At 42.1% G+C, this 20726-nt stretch overlaps 1 protein-coding gene and 1 long non-coding RNA gene across 3 annotated transcripts in view; one reads left to right on the top strand and one right to left on the bottom strand.

Annotated features, from left to right (window-relative positions):
• The window catches only part of LOC310704790 (uncharacterized protein), a 251058-nt gene that overhangs the window by 134448 nt on the left and 95884 nt on the right, over window positions 1-20726 (top strand). The window contains exon 6 of one of the 2 annotated variants that reach the window (XM_083498786.1): window positions 17615-17713. The exons of the other annotated variant lie outside the window; for it this stretch is intronic. The gene's annotated coding sequence lies outside the window, so the exon portion shown is untranslated. The remainder of the gene's footprint in view (window positions 1-17614; window positions 17714-20726) is intronic. 2 annotated transcript variants of the gene reach the window in all.
• Window positions 6539-10093, bottom strand: LOC310704793. Its single transcript, XR_014525004.1, has 3 exons — window positions 9792-10093; window positions 6751-9713; window positions 6539-6664 (listed from the first exon to the last, which is right to left on the bottom strand). It is a non-coding gene; the product is annotated as an uncharacterized lncRNA (long non-coding RNA).

Below are 20726 nucleotides of genomic sequence, written 5' to 3'. Positions count from 1 at the left end.
GCCCAGTTTTTCTGAAACTGGAGAAGTGTGGGGAATTTCTGCTAGGGATTCCAAATCATCTTCAGCCTCACATCAGCCCTGCAATATTAACAGAAATACTAAAAGAACTGCAGGACAGGGCTTGCTGTAGGCTAGTCTCTCTTAATATAGCCTTTCAACCAGCAGTAGGGATAGTAACAATAAAATCACTGCAGAGGTGTTGTATGCTATTTTCTCAGCCAAAACTATAATGTTGGGATAACATTGCAGGGTTCTCGTATTTTGTCAGCTTGACCCCCAACCTGCAATAGGGTCTAGCACTAGGGTTGTTGTAGTCACCAGGTACATGGCCTGCACTTTTGAGCATGAACTACACAATAGAATTGTCACAGACACTGTCACCCATAAGCAACTGCCCTTTCCAGCGTGCAACATGGAGAATTTGCTTTGGAATTTGCATTAATGGGTTTACTAAATGAGAACTGAGTTAGAAACAGCAGGAACTCCTCCTTTCATTACTTTTTTAGTGTGAATATTGTGTGAATAATAATAATAATAATAATAATAATAATAATAGTATTCTGCACATCTAACTGGGTTGCCCCAGTCACTCTGGGCAAATTTCAACAAATATAAAAACATAATAAAACATTAAATCTTATTAAGCTTCCCTATACAGGACTGCCTTAAGATGTCTTCTAAAGGTAATATAGGTTATATGGTTATTCATCTGCTTGACATCTGATGGGAGGGTGGGCGCCACTACTAAGAAGGCTCTCTGCCTGGTTGCCTGTAGCTTCACTTCTGTCAGTGAGGGAACCACAAAAAGGCCCTCAGTGCTGGATCTCAGTGTCTGGACAATGATGGGAGTGGAGACGCTCCTTCAGATATACAGGGCCGATGCTATTTAAGGCTTTAAAGGTCAGCACTGACACTTTGAATTGTCCCTCAGGGGAGAGACTCCATCAGGCAAGGCCTCCTTCCACCTGCCTTGCCCCACCCTCCGGCCCTAGGAGTCCTCATAAGGGAGCTGTTAAGTCGTGGGTTGACATAGCAGCCGGCACAGCGATTTCTTCAAGTAGCTCTTTATTATGGTAAGCTGGAATAGAACTAACTAACTGCGAACAGCTCAGCCGGCCTGTATTTATAGGCAGCCGGCTGTCAACATTGTAACCACAACAGCCCAGAGTTCCCGCCTAAAATAACTGCCGCGGACCTGAGTGAAAACTATCTACAGACCTGAGTGAAAACTATATACAGTATTCCCCTGTTGGCCCAGGGTGAAACTACACTACATAACACCCCTCCCCACCGAGATAAGGCGTTAGTTACAATCGTAATGGTTTCCTTATATACAGCACTACGCGTAATGGTTCAATTAAGCACAAAAGCATATCGGTTACATTTCCCATACTTAGACCAACAGTGATACCTGTCCAACAACATAGTCCTTTAAATAAGTTGGGCGCTTGGAAACTCTGCCAGACCGCCGGGGACTGGTAGCCAAGTCCGGAGGGCCACACAGTTCTCGCTGAGGCTGTGGTGCGACCCTAGGTGGCGTTGGAACCAACTCCCCTGGATCCGCTGCTGTGGGTGGAGCCTCCGCAAGTGGAGTGGTCTGAGTCTGTTCTGAAACGGCTTGGTTCGGCTCCACGCTGGCAGTTTGCGAGGGAGGTGTAGGTGGGGCCTCGCCATCTGTACGTGTCTCTTCTGGAGCCGCAAGCGCAGTTGGGGGCACCTCGGTAGTGTCCAAGTCCCCAACCCTGCGCCTAAGCTGGTCTATGTGCCGTCGCCACAAGCGTCCGTCTTCGAGTGCCACCTGGTACGAGCGAGGTCCAGTGACTCCCACTACTGTGGCTGGCACCCAAGGGATGTCCCCCACATAGTTCCGGGCAAAGACCTGGTTTCCTGGGACAAATGACCGTGGTGCGTTGGCACAGCCTGGGGGTTCAGCCACGGCAAAGTCTGGGTGTAGCCGGTCGAGCGGTGACCTGAGGCGGCGGCCCATAAGCAGTTCAGCAGGACTCCTCCCTGTGGGCGCATGAGGGGTGATGTGTTGCACGAACAAGTATTCGGCGACCCGCTCATGCCAGTCTCCCCGGTCCAGGCGCGCCAGTGCCTCTTTTGTCAAGCGCACCATTCTTTCCGCTTGCCCGTTGCTGGATGGATGAAAGGGTGCCGTTAGGGCATGGCGGATGCCCAGTCCCAAAAGATACCGCTCAAACGTGCCTGACGTGAACTGCGGTCCGTTGTCAGAGACAAGGACATCAGGACACCCATGCGTTGCAAACAGGCCTCGCAGCACCCGGATGACAGCTTCGGTAGTGGTGGAGGGCATCAGGGCGACCTCCAGCCATTTGGAATAGGCGTCCACCACTACCATAAAGGTCCGGCCGTGAAAGGGGCCAGCCAGATCGATGTGCACCCTCGACCAGGGTGTCTTTGGCGTCTCCCAGGTGTGTCCCTTAGCTGCCGGTGGTGCAGGCCTCGACTCCTGGCACGCTTGACAGGCGGACACCCAGGCAGTGATGGCATCGTCCATATTAGGCCACCAGACGTAACACCGAGCCAACGCCTTCATTTTGACAATTCCCGGGTGGCCAACGTGCAGAGCCTCCAGGACGCGCTGACGGAGTCCCTGGGGAATCACGACGCGGTCTCCCCACAGCAGGCAGCCGCGATGAGCTGAGAGTTCATGTTGTCTGGTTGCGAAGGGCTGGAACTCCGATGCAAAAGGCCCTTGTGGCCACCCCCTCCACACCCAGTTGAGCACCATCAGCCGGGTGCTCAACTGGGTGTGGAGGGGGTGGCCACAAGGGCCTTTTGCATCGGAGTTCCAGCCCTTCGCAACCAGACAACATGAACTCTCAGCTCAGTTCAGAGGCTGGCCGCATCTGGCTGTGCTCTGATGTCCATCCATCCCATCCTCGTCGCCAGTGTTAAGTCGTGGGTTGACATAGCAGCCGGCACAGCGATTTCTTCAAGTAGCTCTTTATTATGGTAAGCTGGAATAGAACTAACTAACTGCGAACAGCTCAGCCGGCCTGTATTTATAGGCAGCCGGCTGTCAACATTGTAACCACAACAGCCCAGAGTTCCCACCTAAAATAACTGCCGCGGACCTGAGTGAAAACTATCTACAGACCTGAGTGAAAACTATATACAGTATTCCCCTGTTGGCCCAGGGTGAAACTACACTACATAACAGGAGCTGTGCCTGGAGGAAGAACTGTGAGGGGAGAGACTCCATCAGCATGTAAACCGCCTTGAGTATTGTAAGATAGAAAGGTGGTATACAAATTAAAAATGATGATGATGATGAGCCTCTACCACCTGCACCTCTGCCGCTGCCACTTGTGCCTCCGCCATCTCAGCCTCTACCACCTGCGCCTCTGCCTCTGCCGATGGTGCCTCTGCCGCCTGAATCTCTACCACCTGTGCCTCTGCCGCTGGTGCCTCCGCCTCCTGAGCTGTGAGGGGAGAGACTCCATCAGCCAAGGCCTCCTTCCACCTGCCTTGCCCCACCCTCCAGCCCTGGGTCTCCTCATAAGGGAGCTGTGCCTGCAGGAAGAACTGTGAGGGGAGAGACTCCATCAGGCAAGGCCTCCTTCAACCTGCCTTGCTCTGCTTCTCAATGTGTATTGTATTGTTTTATATACTGTGGCTTGCCGTTTATTGCTTATAGTTTTGATATTATTGTAACTGTTGAGTGGATTTCTGTTTAACTTTTATATGTTGATATTATTTTATAATCTAATTATTATTGAATGTTACATTTATGATGTAGGATGCCTATTTTAAAGTTATGTTTTATTATCACATTTTTGTTTTGCATTAGATTGTTATAAGATGTACATTTTTTGTTTCTTCAGCGCTTAAACCGCCTTTTGTAAGTATTGTATTGTAAGTATTGTAAGATAGTAAGGTGGTATACAAATTAAAAATGATGATGATGATGATACTGGGAGCCAATGTAGGTCTTTCAAGACTGGTGCTATAGGGTTCCAGCCACTGCTCCCAGTCACCAGTCTAGCTGCTGCATTCTGGATTTTTTGTAAACTCTAATTCACCTTCAAAGGTAGCTCCATATAGAGCGCATGAATCTGACCTCTGGAAGTTTGTAAATAAAAGCCATGTAAACTTATCAAACTATGTTCATTTCAAAAAGGGGTTAGAAAGGGGAAGTGGCTCAGGACAGTATGTTTAAAAGCTCTAACAGCCTATATGCCCAGCTTGACTTTGCTGTATGTTTTGTGATTCTTTGAAAACTTCTGCTGAGGCTGTCTCTGGGGCTCTGGCAGGGTCCTAGAACACTCCAGCTTCCTTTCCAAAGCTAGGAAAGCACCAACTAGGTTTTGGTGAGGAGCTGGGAGGTCTATATTTATCTAGGTTTAAATGCTTTGTTCTTGATTAGAGTTGCTGTTCAGATCTCCTTTCAAAAAACAAAGCAAATAATTCATTTTTATATAATTATGCAAAGCCAGAAGTGAGAAACAAAGCACCAAGGAGAAAATAGGCTTTCAAAAATCTCAAGTGTTTTGCTACAAACACTGGCAGAGAGAGGTGTTAGTGCTAGAGCATGTGTAGTAAACATGTCTTTTTGTCTTGCTTTGTTTTACACTCACACAATTTTGAACACAGCCTTGTCCTTCCAATGAAATAATTTGCATTTGGGACCTATTCCCCCCCCCTTTGCGTACAAAGTAAAGAGTTGAAATGGGAGTAACTACAATGCATTGCTAATAAATGCACCAGACCTATGTGCTGCTTTATATGCCACATTTTCTACTTGAGTACAAGATACTGTCAGATGTGAATAGCATATTCATTTGCCAGTTTTTGTTCAAAATGCTCACAGTTGGTTGCCAGTACTTTCCCTCTGCAACTCACAAATATTTGGAAGAGGAAATCAACAAATACACTCCAGCAATAGTGACACCATCCTTGTGTATTTTGGACTCAAGTACATAGAATAATAGAATGTGCAAATCTGAAGAGCATCCCCTCAATTCCTTCATCCATGTCGTTCATAAATACATTGAACAACAATGGTTTCAGGACAGAACTCTGCAGCACCCCACTTTTTCCAGCATAACAAGGAACCATTAGGGAGCACTCTTCAGGTTCGGTCAGTCAACCAGCTACATATCCACCAAACAGTTACCTCATTAAGCCCACATTTTGCCAACGTTTTCACAATAATACCATGGGGGATTTTGTCAAAAACCAGAGCCGTCTTTCCCATTGGTCTTAGTGGTTCGTTGCGCCAGGGCACCAGCCTCTCAGGGGCGCCCTAGAGAGTGGGGGAGCTGCTTGGCTTTGCCAGCAGCTTCCCCTTTCCCTGCACGCATGCCAGCTGCACCCCGCCAACTATATGGCTGGCGGGTGTGCAGCTTCCTTCCCAAGCCTCCACAGGAGGAGAGCGATCCCCGCAGAGGCTTAGGAAGGAAGTTGCACTTCCCTCCCAAGCCTCTGCATCTGCTAAAGATGGCCCTGCTCCCAGTTGTTGTCCTCCTGCTGCTTCCTGGTGAAATGTGGCTTGCAGCCTTCCCGGGCTGCCTTCTCAGGTGCCCCAACTCCGGAGAGCCTGTCCACCAGCATGTTTTCCTGCTTGATTGCTGCCACCATGCCGGGGATAGGGGCGGTGGGAGAAGGAGGACATTTTCCACAGCCCCCTCCCTTGTTTTGGAGTGGCCGGGGGGGCGCTGGAGGGATCTTTGCACCACGGTGCCAGATATGCTTAAGACGGCCATGTCAAAAGCCTTAATGAAATCAAGACACACTATGTCCACAGCATTCCTCTGATCCACCATGCTTGTAACTCTATTTAAAACAGAAATGAGATTCCTCTAGCATGGCTTGTTTTTGAGTTATCACAGACCAACAGTTGATTATCTGCTCCTAGGACCTGTCCCGGTATTGTCAAGCTGACTGGTCAGTAGTTACCTAGGTCTTCCTTTCCCCCCTGTTTGAATATGGGGAAAACGTTTTCCTGCCTCCAGTCTGCAGCGACCTTATCCATTCTCCAAAAAATTTCAAAGATTATAGACAGAGGCTCTGAGATTACATCCACAATGTCCTCCAGTACCCTTGGGTGCAGCTCATCAGGCCCTGGGGATTTGAATTCATTTAAAGTAGCTAGGTTTTCCCTTCCCACCTATTTTCCTATCTGCAGCTCCCTCCTTGCATTATTTATTATGTTATCACCAGGTTGGACACTGCTTTCTTTTTGGGTGAAGACAGAGGCAAAGTAGGCCTTATCTCTGTAATCAAATAGCATTTATCCATCTTCTCAATGTAGAAGACCCACAGACCATAAAACTTAAGCATTAGACTTAAGCATGTTGGTTATATGAGGCTAGTTATCTCACATGTCCTGTATTCTATTTTCTACGCCTAGGTGGAATCTACACACATATAAAAAATGTTCTGAAAAGGCTTTCTTTTTTTCTTTTTTTTAGGAAAAACGTTTTTTCCCAAAAGGTTTTTAAAAATATATTGAATTTTCCATAAGGCTCACCATCGCCATCTAGTGCCACATTTTTTATCACACTTAAAACACATTTAAAATGTTTTATTTGCAGCTGTATTGTTGAGTTTCTACTTTCCTTACGCTGCACAGGTTCATCACCTGCACTTTTTGTCCCCAACCCTGACTCTGAAGTCTCTATTTCTTTTTCTGTTTCTTCCTGTTTACTCTAAGTGTGAGGGCTTTCCCTTCAAATCCCTTTTCTCCTCTCACCTTTTTCTTGAAGCTGCTTTAAAGGGCACCACCCTCTTATCTCTGTTCCCTCAAGCTGCTCACTTTATAAGTGTCCTGACAGTTCTCCTTCTCTTTACCTCCTTGCTTCTCTCAGCTTTCTGGTTCCATTTCAAGTCCATACCTTCCTCCTGGCATTTCTGCTCTATCTCTGCATGCTGAGGGGAGAGGTAGGCCCTCCATCCTGACCTTGTTTATTGTCGGGGGGAGGGGCTCCTGCAAAGATTGCTGCCTCCTCACACTTCTTTCCTTTTCTTTGAATAGGTTCCTACTTCCTTCTAGCAGTTTAAATTGTATCACTTCTCACACAATTGCTGCATTTCTGGACTCTTATTGGTGGCGAGACTGTGAATTCTGACTGGAGACATGTTTATAGAGGCTGTTGTGATGACCTCCTGCACTTCACCGTTTACTATTGCACCACAACTGGAAGAGCCCAGAGGGGAAGTATCCATTTCTGTTGATAGTTTGTTGGAAATTGACATGAATAGCATCAATTTTCATCCACTGCACCTATCTTCTCTTTCTCCTGCCACATCAAAGAGCAGTTAAAGGGGAGGGGGCTATAGACCTGGCAGTACATACTCAAAAGTGCCCACAAAATGTCAATCATTTGCACAAATGATCAAGCTCCTTTTGAGCAAGCAGAGAAATGTTATGTATCTGTAGTTCCTAAATGCCTGTAGACATTTCCTATCCTGAATAAGTGAGTTCCCTGCAGGGATAGAATCTGAGACCAGTGTTCTGCAGTGAGGAGATAAGAATGTGAGACAGTTGGCAGTTTGAATTTGAAGAGAATCAGAGGGAGAGTGAAAGAAGCAATGAGAGCTGTGGGTTTGCTAAAGCATCCTGGCTTTTTTTGTAGGACCTAATGCAAAATTAACAGCTATGCTGGCTGCCATAGTCCAATGTGCACAAATGTTACAAAAGACTACAGTGGTACCTCGGGTTAAGAACTTAATTTGTTTTGGAGGTCTCTTCTTAACCTAAAACTGTTCCTAACCTGAAGCACCACTTTAGCTAATGGGTTCTCCTGCTGCCGCTGCGCTGCTGCTGCACAATTTCTGTTCTCATCCTGAAGCAAAGTTCTTAACCTGAGGTACTATTTCTGGGTTAGCAGAGTCTGTAACCTGAAGCGTATGTAACCTGAAGCGAATGTAACCCGAGGTACCACTGTACAACTCTCCAGAACTCCCTCATCTAAAACAATTTAAACTCCATAGTGCTACCCCTGGATATTTTCCATCACATATACCTGAAGGAAAACTCAGTTCTTCAGTTAGTGAAAACCAGAAAATCATTTTAAACCCTGATTCTGTGAAGTGTCACATTTGACACTAATAATGTCTTGCAGTCTTAATTTTTCCTGGGGAATATCTACTTTTTCTGTATATCTGAATGCAAACCAATGCAGATTTTTCTTTGTATGATGCTTGGAGTCCATATATGAGCTGTAAGTTCAAGGCACAAATGTAATAAATGAGGCTGGAAAATATAACATACTTCATGGATATAAGAACAACCAGGCCCATTACTAGGTGCAAGCACTCTGGAACGTCATGCAAATAGGGATTTCCATGAGAATCAGTGAGGTTGCTGGCATGACTAAAGACTACAACACTTGAGCACGTAGAAATGTCTTCAGTGGAAGTGGTCGGATACTGAAAGTCAAGATTATGCTACGTACTTGACAGGCTCTAGAATGAAAGGGTTAGAGCTTGCACAATTTCCATTTAAATATCAGTAAATACACAGTACTGTTAGGTGGTCATCCTTTAGACTTCTTTTACACATCCTCTCTTTCTATGCAAATCATGCTATAATTGATCATTTTGCATTTCAAATTATATTATCACACATTTTCTTTTCTTTTTCTTGTTTGGTACTAAGGGCGAAGCAGCACATTCTGCTTAATGTGTAGCATACAGGCACATCTCCAGACTTTATTTAATTCATTACAGCTACAGGCAGGAGAATTTTGTATCTCGTCTGCCCTCTGGTACTATCAGTATGAAAATCAGGGTCACTGCACAGTTAGGACACTTAAGGAGATGGTTTCCATTGGTATCTAGGCTTCCTATCCAAGTTGGAGGGGCGAGCAGGTCAATCCTGATTGTGGATGGGGGTGGGAAAGGGATAAACCTTCTCTCCCCATGGGCTGCAGGCCAGATAACAATCTGGCTGTAGGTCAGAAAACATTCACCTTTTCACATCTGTAATTAAAGAAAATGTGGAGACATAGCTGCATACTGTGCATTAAGCTTAATAGCATGAAGATTGGCCCTGGCAGGTCATTATTTTGGAAGAGCAACTACTACATATCTCCATTTCAAATTTGATTTGATTTTGTTTTATTTACAATGGGCTTGTTTTATTTGCAATGACTGTCCCCTTGTTACAAATCATCAGGAACTGGCATATAGTGTTGTCCATATCATCATTTTCTCTTGCATTTTCTTCCATTCCGTGTGCCCAAAATTCTGCTGTAAAATCTATACTGCTACAAAAGTATGGAGTTTCCCCATCTTTGACTACACTGATATAGTGGTTTGGGGCTTGTGCTGAAGCAACAGAGTACTTGTGAATGAGGAAAGCCCCTTTTCATTATGCTGATGTGTGATTTTGCTTTGGATTAAGTAAATTTTGGCAATCAAAAGCATGCCCAAAAAGAAGTGAAATTAGACAAGATCAATACCAGCATTTAAATGGTGCACGAGAATAAATTTTTTGAAAAAAGAATTTGGTGTAGCCATGTGCTTTCAAGAAACTATTTTTTTAAATCCTTCAATCTGTCAGTGTTGGGTTGGGCCCTTAGCATGCTACAAGGGCTTTGAGGTTGGTCACCAGGCTTTCTGCACTTTGTGTTGGAGATAATGCAATACAAGAAACCCAGGACCAAACTACTCAAGACACGTAGGGTTGTATCCAGCTAAATCATTGTGCACATGGAACAATTTATGCAAGTGTAATGGAACTTCCTGGCGTGCTCTGGCCCATGGAGTCACGAAGAGTCGGACACGAATAAACGACTAAACAACAACAACAATGGAACTTCCTTTTCCTTCATCTGCTCTGGGGCTCCTCCAGCCCTTTGGAACAGATTTGAGGGTGAGCAGGGAGGTTGGGGAAATGGAAGGGAAGTTCTGTTTCCTTTTCGGAGGTTCTCCTGCGCATGCAGTGACTTAGTTGGATACAACTTGTAGTGTCCTGATGGGGGAACTGCGGCAGGAGGGTTATTTACTGAAATGTAGCAGAGACATCACCTTGCCAACAAAGGTCTGTATAGTTAAAGCTATGGTTTTCCCAGTAGTGATGTATGGAAGTGAGAGCTGGACCATAAAGATGGCTGATCGCCGAAAAATTGATGCTTTTGAATTATGGTGCTGGAGGAGACGCTTGAGAGTCCCATGGACTGCAAGAAGATCAAACCTATCCATTCTTAAGAAAATCAGCCCCGAGTACTCACTGGAAGGACAGATCCTGAAGCAGAGGCTCCAATACTTTGGCCATCTCATGAGAAGAGAAGACTCCCTGGAAAAGACCCTGATGTTGTGAACGATGCAGGGCACAAGGAGAAGGGGACGACAGAGGATGAGATGGTTGGACAGTGTTCTTGAAGCTACCAGCATGAGTTTGACCAAACTGTGGGAGGCAGTGGAAGACAGGAGTGTCTGCCGTGCTCTGGTCCATGGGGTCACGAAGAGTCGGACACGACTAAATGACTAAACAACAACACAAGCCATTGGAAGCTCCGAATTTGATTGCAGCAGCAGCAGTGTGTTTGTGTGTTTAGGCTTTAGCTACTCTGTGTGTAAGTTTAGCTGTTCTGGGAGGCTTTTGAGACCTAAAGAGGAGGATACAAATATTCCAAATGAATGGATACATTCCCCCGCAAGCAAAATCATACTCCCAGCTGCTTTTCTCCCAGCAGGAGAAAAGAGACATCTTGTTGAGTTGTGCCCTCTCACCATCAGAGCATGGAGTTCTAAGAAAGAAACAGATGAAATTACCTTACTGTATCCTCTTTCTGTGTGTTTTTAAGTGTTTTAGCCAGTACTATACGCACAGATGCTTGGTTAAATTATTTTAGTAGAAAATATTCTGCAGTCATTTTTCAATTTCTGTATCTTGAAGAGGGGAAGGGAGGAAATGTTCCTTCATTCACTTCCTACAGGATGAATTCATGCAAATATAATTATTCTTATCATCGTCTTAGGGAAGGAAGTGGTGCGCAATACAAAAACAATATGTGATTAAGTATTCTAGTTTATCTCCTATATGGTCAGCTACATACTGCAGTGGCTAATTTTTCTTCCTTTTCTCCAATGGAGCAGTCTAGCACAAGAATACAACATTCTCACATAAACGTACCATGTTCCATATTTCCTTGTGGGTTTTGGATGATGGGTTTCCTTATACTTTTGAAATGGAAACAAAGCTCCACATTAGCAAACTTGCAAATGTTCTGAGTTTATCAGCTAATTTTACAGTGCTGGCAATTGTTTTTGTAGCATTCCTGTTATTAACAATAACAACCTCTGCACAGTGCACTTCCAGAGGTATTAATGAGTGGGGTTAATGGCCTGAAGCAAAACCAGCCACTCATGAATCCCCCAGAAATGCCCTGCATTTTGGTCATTATTGCTTCATTACAACATAAAACTAATCAGAAGCAATTACAGTATGTTGGAATCGTTCATCCAACATTAACCCCTTCAAGCTGGCAACAACTGTATCCTTCGCTGTTTAAGAGTCTAACATAAGTAATTTTGAAACACTTGCCTCAAGTGCATTATGAGAGGCACTAATTAGCTACTGGTGATGCTGATACTGTATTTATGTAATATGTGGTATTTTTCTAACTAAAAGCTTTCCTATTTCTTACTTTAAAGGTACTATACGCATTTGTATGGATGATTATTTTCTATTGTTCTTAGGTGGCATACAATTGAAAAAAGTGCTGCATAATTTTCAATGTAATGCATTCTTTCAAATTGCATATTGACCATCATTACTTTGTGACTGTACTCACCAGTGTGGAAAACCATCACCCCATGGTGGCCATTTTGTGCTGGTATCCTTGCACTTTTATTGAGAGATGAGTACTGGCACATCTCTTTTTAACAACACATCCCCCAGACGAATAAGATTTTACAGCAGGGATGGGGTACCTGTGACTCTCCAGATGTTGTTGGACTCCAACTCCCATCAGTCTCTCAGCTGGCACAAACAACAGTCAAGGAAAGCTGTAGCCCAACATCTGGAGGGCCACAGGTTCCCCATCTTTGTTCTCTAGGATAAAATCTGCTTTATGAGAGGAAGCGTGAAGTAGACTCAATATACTGGGATAAAGAGTTTTTTAAAAAAATAATAATAAATGGTTGACACAGTTGTATCAAAAAACCAAGAATACACAAGAAAGGGTATTATTTCCGTGCAAAACACAAATTAATTCAAAGCACAAATGATTCAGTGTGGTCCAGTCCCAACTAACAAAGGAGAAGGGATATTTACACAAAACAAAAGTAGAAGCCTGATGGCACATCAACAATATTTAGTTTATTGGGCTCAAAAGTTCCCAAGTGATGGTTCTTTCATCAGAGGAACTGTGGCTGGAACTCTTAAGAACACTTGCTAGAGAGTAAGCCCTATTTAAGTTCAATGGCATTCACTTCTGAGTAAATATGCAAATGTGTGCATTGTTCAGTCTGTGTTATTCATTGCAAGTATATCATCTGACAAAGAACCTCAATTCAAAAAGTGTTGCTTCCAATAAACTCCCAATAAATTGCACCTTGGAGGCTTCTGATGATGATCTTCACGTCTAGAACCACTTGTCAGAAATCATCATAATAAGCATACTAAATGAGACAATTACTCTCTATAGAGAGAAACCCACTACCCATTTTTCTTATTCCTGGAATGGAAGATCTTTTCATAACTGGAATGAAAACTTTGGAGTCAACCCTGTAATTGTGGAATAGAAGAGTAGAACATATTAGGGATCAAAGGAGATTAAAGGCATGATCCTGTGAACCAGTTCACAAGACAGAAAACTGATGAGACAATTATTAACTGACAATTTCACCTGCTTCCTAAGCATTCATGAGCCCTAGATTTTAATACATAATACAAAATGCAGTTGTTTAGTGTTCCTGTCATGTAAATCCCGTAGACGTGGTTGAGAATTATACAGAAGTGGTGCTTACTAAATTTTGCCAACAGCTGTGAAGCAGGGATGCTGATCTATTCAGATAATAATCTTTTGGCTGCTTTTTCCTAAACCGAAATCTAAAAATAGCATAATTATTTGAAAAGCATCATTTCCAGCGAATAGGGAAGACATGAAATCCCCAAAGCCAGACTCTGTGCAGCCCCTATTCATTTCCATTCAGATTTTGATTGATTGTGCCCTTATTTTACTTTGCCTGCACAAAGGAAATTGTAGGGAGTCTGTTATTTCTCCTAATGGAAATAAGAGTGTCAAAGTTAGCAGCAGTAAAAATTTACTGCATGTGATTCTGTAAACTTATTACAGGTTTTCAAAGTCCCTTGGAGGGTGGTAGACAATTGCAGCCACTGTCAAAACCAACAGCTCCTTTTTGTTTGTCTACAGAGTGCTGACGTGTTCAGAGATTCAGTGAACAAACAACTTACTCTGTGAACAGCTGAAGCAAGCTGTGTCAACAAGCCAGAATATGAATTATTGCATTCTGCTGCTTCTATTAAAGCAAAAGGAGGGAGTGCATGATTACAGTCTAGAATATGTGCTTAGGAAAAGAGTAATGGTAGCTCTTCAACATTAGTTTTTGATAGAAAACATCTGTTTCTTTTTCTAATTCCTTAACAGACACTTGGAAATATGCCCCAATGGGATTACTCTGAACCAGGTCACTGATGCACTTTTTATGTAGTACCTGAAACTCTGAGAAATCTTTTTCTTTTTAACCCTCCATTTTTGAACACTGTGATGTTTATTCCAGAACTGTTGGTTCCAATCTCACAGCAAAGGAAGGAATTTTGTTTACTATATCATGATCACAATATCCCTTCTTTTTTGAAAAGCACTTTATCTCCCTTTTCAAAATAACTGAAATCTTGATGCTGGGAGCGAGTTGAGAATTCACAATGCACCAAAATGCATCAGTGTACCAATTTAAATACTTGAAGGCTGGGACAAACCCTATTAAGGACAAACCCCACCCTCTGATTTTCCTCAATTTTAGCCAAATTGTCTTCTCCCATTTTTAAAAAAAGCAATAAGGGGCTGTGCTTGCTTTGTTTGCTGCTGTCATTTCAACACTGCATTGATAATAAACTAACTTCAGCATGGGGAAAATGTTTCCATGACTTTCGTCCTTATTTTGAAGTCTAAGCTGCAATTTTAAGATTCACATTTGGTCTGCTGAGCCATTGAACATTCTTGTCCTCACCGCATATACATAATAATTTGCCTATCTAGGAAGGCCACATAAAATGTTTTATCTGTTGTGGTTAACACAGCAGGATGTCTACTGCACCACTAAGGACCAATTCTCACTATCGGTTTTGTTTTTCCTTTTCTTATGATGCCTTCTTGCATGAAAGTGTGCTATAAGAATAGGGAAGGACATACCATTCTAAGATTCCTAAGCATTAAAACTCTAGAGACCATTTAGAAACTGCTGGTGTGCCATTCCCATTTTTTGATACAATTAATTGGCCTGCTTCAAACATGACTATAGCTTGTGCTTCTGGCAGCTACTTACTCTATTGTCATAGATATGTTTTAGGTTTTGTACAGCCAAAGGATATGGATCAAATTCTTGGACTATGACATCTAACTGTTCATTCCTTGACTCATCCTGCCTGATAAAGGTACACTTTGATTAAAAACACACCCTGGATTCTAGGAACAGCCAGAGTAGTGGGGTGGAACCGCAAACATACATTCCTAACCCCAGCATTGCTGCAGCTTGCCTGGTTGGGGCTGGAGTGGGCAGCTGGAGGCTGCACAGCTATCCCACTGGAGCCAATCTGCTGCTTTCAGTTTGATAAGATAAAGTTGTCTATTGAGTATTAAATTTAATAAATAGAGGCAGACCTGGTCACAGTCCTCTAAGCCTGATATCAAGACTGAATTACTGTAATATTCAGCCAGTACAAAATGCAGTGGCAAAAATTCTGACCGGAACCAGGTATTTGCATCAGAAAACTAGTGTAGAATCTTGATATCTAATTGTATTTTTCTTCCTATGTAACAATGCATGTCTACTCTGGTTAGCTGGGGATGCCCTCCTGTACAGCCATCCTTCATCAGAGTTGCGTTTAGTGGGGAACAGATGAAAGGTTATTTTTAGTGTAGTACCCTAGGAGATCAATGTGGCTGCATCCCTAATGATGTTCTGATCCCTTCTGAAAACATATTTGGCAATCTGGCTTCTGTCTGCCTGCTGTTTGAACTCACTCTGCTGGGCTTTGTCTTCTCCGTGTTTAATTTACTGTTATTTTGTGGTTTTATACAGTTTTTATTGTTCTTTTGCTTTTAATCGTTAATGCTGACCCATCGTAGGCATTAGTCAAGAAGAGGAAAGGCGGGGCCTACATTTTAAAATAAAACAAACAAACAAACAAAAGATATAATAAAACGAATGGTCCACAATATTATTAGAATGTGTGAGAATCTTTTCTGTTGAAGTGTACCCAAAATTAGCTTGCACAGTGTGCCAGTAGCAGCAGGGTCAGCATTGATGATGTTCTGTTGAAAGTTTGCCTTGACATCCCCTCCTGATGCTTGTACACACACTAAGAGCAACTGCACAAGGGGAATTCTCTAGATCTTTGAATACTACGACAAGAAAAGTCCATTTCTGTACCCTAGGGAGACCTCAGAAAGTCATTAAAATGAAAGCTACTAGGCACCTGAGTGGAAGACAGACATGTGGGTAATCCAAAAAGAGATATGGATTTGGAACAATATCTTGTTATCTCAGAATGTTTCCAAGACAACAATAGGAAGGACACTGAGAAAGTCATCAAATAAAACTTTGTAAAATGTGACTTTTTCACATTCTAGAGAGTAGTTTTATGCTGGATACCAATTTAACATGGTGGAATCTACTTATAAGTGAACATGCTTAACATTTGGCTGCTAATATTCATAATTGAATCAACAATAATATATCTCATGAGTATTCCCCTCCCAAAAAAGCTCTTTTTCCCTTTTCAGGAAACAAAAATACAAGATCTATTGCAACAAACTCAGTTGATATAGAAGCTATCCTAAGAAGCCCAAGTTTAGCTATTATCAAAACTTATTTTGTTGTTTATTTTGGATGAGCTTGAAATATGCTAAATCATTGGGAATCATTTTTTTGCTATAGAGCAAAAGTCACTTGCAAGTAGAGGACAACCTTTGATAAAACTTAAGTTCAGAGTATTTTATAATAGCTACAGACTTTCAGTCTACAGCAGTTCTTTATTATTTGATTTTTCCTTAAACTATAGGAACACAATCCAGCTAAACTCAGACATGTTTAAGCTCCATTGATTGCAATGAAGGCATTAGGCAAATACTTAAATTTCTCCCATCAGAATCAATGAGATCTAATAATTGCTTTATCACCTAGATATTTTAATTAGTTTTAAAACATGTTTAGCAGCTATTCCTATTTATAAACTAAAAATCTATATCTAATCTATTGTTACGCAGAGAGCTGGTATGTGTGGGACTTAAATGTTCCAACTTAACAGGATAGAGAAGCAGTATTTTGTACCAAATTCTGTTTGTTTCATTCCTTTGCAAGGCACATTGCATTAAAGGTAAATAAAACAGCATTCACCTTCCCTGATGAAGTCCTAGTTAACATAGAATACTATATTTGATCTGCTTCAAAGGTATGCAGATATCTTCCCTTTATTTTCAAATGCCCCTCCCTCTGCCCTGGTACATCTCATCTGCCCTCATAATGCCCAGTGTCTTCAATAACCAGTTTTTCCAAACAGGACTTGCACTTGCAGGATTCTTGACTGCCTCCTCCTATTAAATATTTTGTACGAACTGCTGCATATTACTGCTCATAGACCACATGACTGCAGATTAGTGGTGTTAGGTGTAGAGGGCAATGTGCACTTGAACACTGTTCAGGATGCAGTACCTTGCCCACATGTTGTGTTCTTTTCTCCATAGCTTCTATCATGGCAGGAGTGGAAGCAGAGGCACCGGTTGGCTTAGGGTTCAATGATCCTTGGATGCTGGGAATGATATTCCCCTTCCCTAAAAACTGTGTGAGTTTTAGAAATTCCACATCTTGGTTGGGAAGTGAAATCTTGTAGTTTACAATTCTTCATCCAAGGGGTTTGGAATAGAGGACCCTTGTGTCCCTTCCAACTCTATGATTTATTTTGCTCACTTGGAAAAAAACCCACACCGTAACTGCAAGGAGTCTGCTAGGGAAGACTACAGGCATCTCTCTAATTTACTATTTCTATACAAAGAGGCAGAGTGGCTGCTGGCAACTTAATTCCAGGCTTTCTGGCATGAGACTGGGGCAACCTAGCTGGATGGGCAGAGTATAAATAATAAAATTAGTAGTAGTATTATTTAGCTCCATTCTAATCTGAGTTCAGGCCCAGTTTTGGGATTCAAACTGTCTTGGTCACCTTGGTGGATTACATGTGCCATAAAGAACGTTTGAAAGAATTTAACAACAACAACAACACTTACATATGCCAGGAACTAGACAGGGAACAAATATCCCTGTTGGTTCTGCTGGACCACTCAGTGGACTGCAATACAATCTATTACAGAGTCCTTCAGGAGATATGGCTCTGTCTGGTGGATCATCCCAGGCAATGTCTGGCCATTCTGACACCCATGCTATTTAATACCTACAGGTTGTGCCTGGATCCAGCCTTGCTCCTGGATGCCTAGGTGGCTGCAGTGGCTAGGGGACCATTGCCCAGATTCAGCTGTTGCACAATTGCATCATAAAAGTGGGAGGCATTTTCATTTGCTTGGACAGGGCTGGCTCTGCCCTTGTTTTTCATCATCTTGCACCACAGAAACAGCAGGGTGAAGAAGAGAGGAGAGAATCCTTCTTGTTCTAAACCTAAAGCCACTCAACCAGGCTGCCACCTGTACCAAAAAGCTTGCATCATGCTGGCCACATATATAACTGGACTATAAATAATGATTAATGTCTTACAAAGCACCAAAAAGGCCACCTAAGTCACAAACAATAGAAACTATATTAAATATAGTTTATGGATTACCTTCAGACATGGACACCATGATGCAATTATTGTGGCAGTAGTGGTGGGGGAAAATACATCCCCAAAAGAGAAGATATCCATAGTTACAAATATTATATTTTTCCCATTTGCAGACAATATCCCTGAGTGAATCTGAAAGAATTTTCATTGTGGAAACTCTGTAATGACATACAGCAATGAGATGAACCTATGGGATATCCTCTCTCCAATTATACAGGAGCAATAACATTGGTAGCTTCAGTTACATCATAAAGGGACATATGAGGGTTAATTAGTAATAAAGTTAAGCAACAGAAGTAGATCTCAATGAATTTTTATAATTTTAGGCTTTGTGAGATGAAGCCAAAAGGCTCAGTTCATGAAACAGTGATTCATGGCTAATAAGGGCAAATGCCTTAGGGAGATGAATATATGCTAGCCCAACATATTGACCTTTGCAAAGGCATAGCAATTTAATTATCTACTTTGAAAAGCACAATTATAGAACAATTCAAAACCTGATTTATAGCCACTTGCTTTATTCTTATAAATAAAAGTAAATAGGCCAAGGAAGTAAGGAAAAACTTTCTCTAGCAGCTTTTAGATGTTTCCCTCTTATTTTTGTGATTGGATTGATGCTGCTCTCTCATTTCCGTATGAAATGTATGTGTATTTGTGGTATATACACCATCACTGTATTTCTAGCTTAGACATCAGTAAGTGGTGTGTTTGCTTGTCAGATAGTTGGGTACAGTGCAGCCCTCCATCTTAATTTGCCTAGAGTCTTCTATGCATATGAATTAGTATATGGAAATATGTGTCATGGACTTGTGCCTCAAGTCCTTTGAGTATCTAGCAATATCCCAGCTACATCAAAATAGTACACTAAACAAAAATGGCAATTGCCCAGTTTCTAAGTGAAAGATCTATACACTTTTATCTGGGCGCACCCTCCAGATTGGGACGTACTGTAAACCTTAGAAGTGCTTTGGTGCTTCCTTGGCCTTCTGTGCACTTTGGTTTCCAGCTGCCTTTTTTCATCAATCCATATGGGTCCTTCAGAGAGAGAGATGATAGATAGATAGATAGATAGATAGATAGATAGATAGATAGATAGATAGATAGATAAAAGTATTGCGGCAAAGTTGCCAATTGCTATTATTTTGTCATCACATGTTGAAATATAGTGCTGTAAGCACAATGAAGAAACAGAATTCTTTTTATTCTACAGAATCATTTTAAATATTCCTTTAACACTCCTGACTGGACCGCAAATTGGAACAAAAGAAATAGAGAAAAATATTAAATAGCTTCAGTGGAACGTTTTCACTCTTGAGTGATTAGGTTGTTACAAATAAACTGGTTTATAATCACTTTCAATAACAAAATCAATCATCCTACTCTTCAATTAATTCTGCATAAGTAAATAATCTTCTCTTTTCTTTCAAGTGAGACCCTTCTACACTCTAAATGTATGTTAGTCTGAAGACCATTTGTCTTGCTTGCTTGTTCTCTGTTGTATACCCCTTTTTCATTTGATGTTCTTTTTTATAGAAAACATGTGTACATAATGAGATTCATAAAAATTTGCATACCACATTTTAAAACATTAAAATAAAATAAAATGATTAAGCTTTTATTTATGTACAAAAAAAAACCTTTTCCAAGGTAAAGGTACAATTGGTGGTGGCCTTGTTCTAACTGACATCCTCCTGGCATGTTTGTAAGGCACAAAGATCTTGATATAATCATGGGCATTGAAGTAATTATCACAAAACACTGAATTAATATTGGATGAGAAAGGCACTGTAACATTTCTTAATGCTACATTTCCCTCTTCAAGTTGTCCTATTGTCAATCAACTGACATTGAAGACAGACATAACATTTGTAGCGGTGTGAAGCTGGGCTGGAATCAATTGCACCATGTTTAATTCACATATAGCACTCTCTTGCCAGTGTCAAGCTCCAAAGAAATGGACTGCAGAAACAGGCTATGGACTGCCTCTTTTTCTGAGCTCCCCGAGCAGTTTTGCACAGGGGACAAGCTTCTAGCAACAGTTTTGTTTCCATATTGAATACTGGCCATGCTTGCCAATATGTTGGGCATGAGCATTATGAAGAACTAAAAACCCACATTAAGTTGAGAAACATATTACACTGTGACCTCCTTGGCTGAAACAGCATTTGACATATCTGTTATGCAAATAGTGAAGCTGCTACTTCTGTCTTAATATTCCATCTGTCTTCATATCTTTATATGATATTCAGTGCCATGGACCTTCAGAATAATCTCTTAGGGAAACCATATTGATATGGAAGTCTCAGCAAGTTCGCTCTCCTGTCTCAGCAACATCTACACTGGCTTGGTCATGTCCACAGAATGGAAGATGGCAGGGTCCTCAAGGATGTGCTCTATGGAAAGATGACTTCAGACACTAGGCCCATTAGCAGACCAACTCTGCATTACAAAGATGTCTGCAAACATGGCATGAAGGTTGGCAACATTAATCCCGCTGTGTGGGAATTCCTTGCAGATGACGGCATCATCTGCAGACAGTTAGGTTGGGTAGCCACAGCAGTGATCAGAGGAGGGATGACCACTAGGAGGAGCGCAGAAAGAGGAAACGTCATCTGCCCCAGCTGCAACAAAACATGTCTCTTCTGTATTGGTCTCTACAGCCACAGCAGGTGCCGCAACCTATCAATGGTTTGGCTTCACCCCCGAAGGGGGGCTCTTTCATTGTCTCCCGAGA

This window comes from Podarcis liolepis (genome assembly GCF_965112155.1).
Source record: "Podarcis liolepis genome assembly, chromosome: 4".
NCBI classification, from domain to species: Eukaryota; Metazoa; Chordata; class Lepidosauria; order Squamata; family Lacertidae; genus Podarcis; species Podarcis liolepis.
This window is presented reverse-complemented; position numbering and strand designations above follow the sequence as displayed.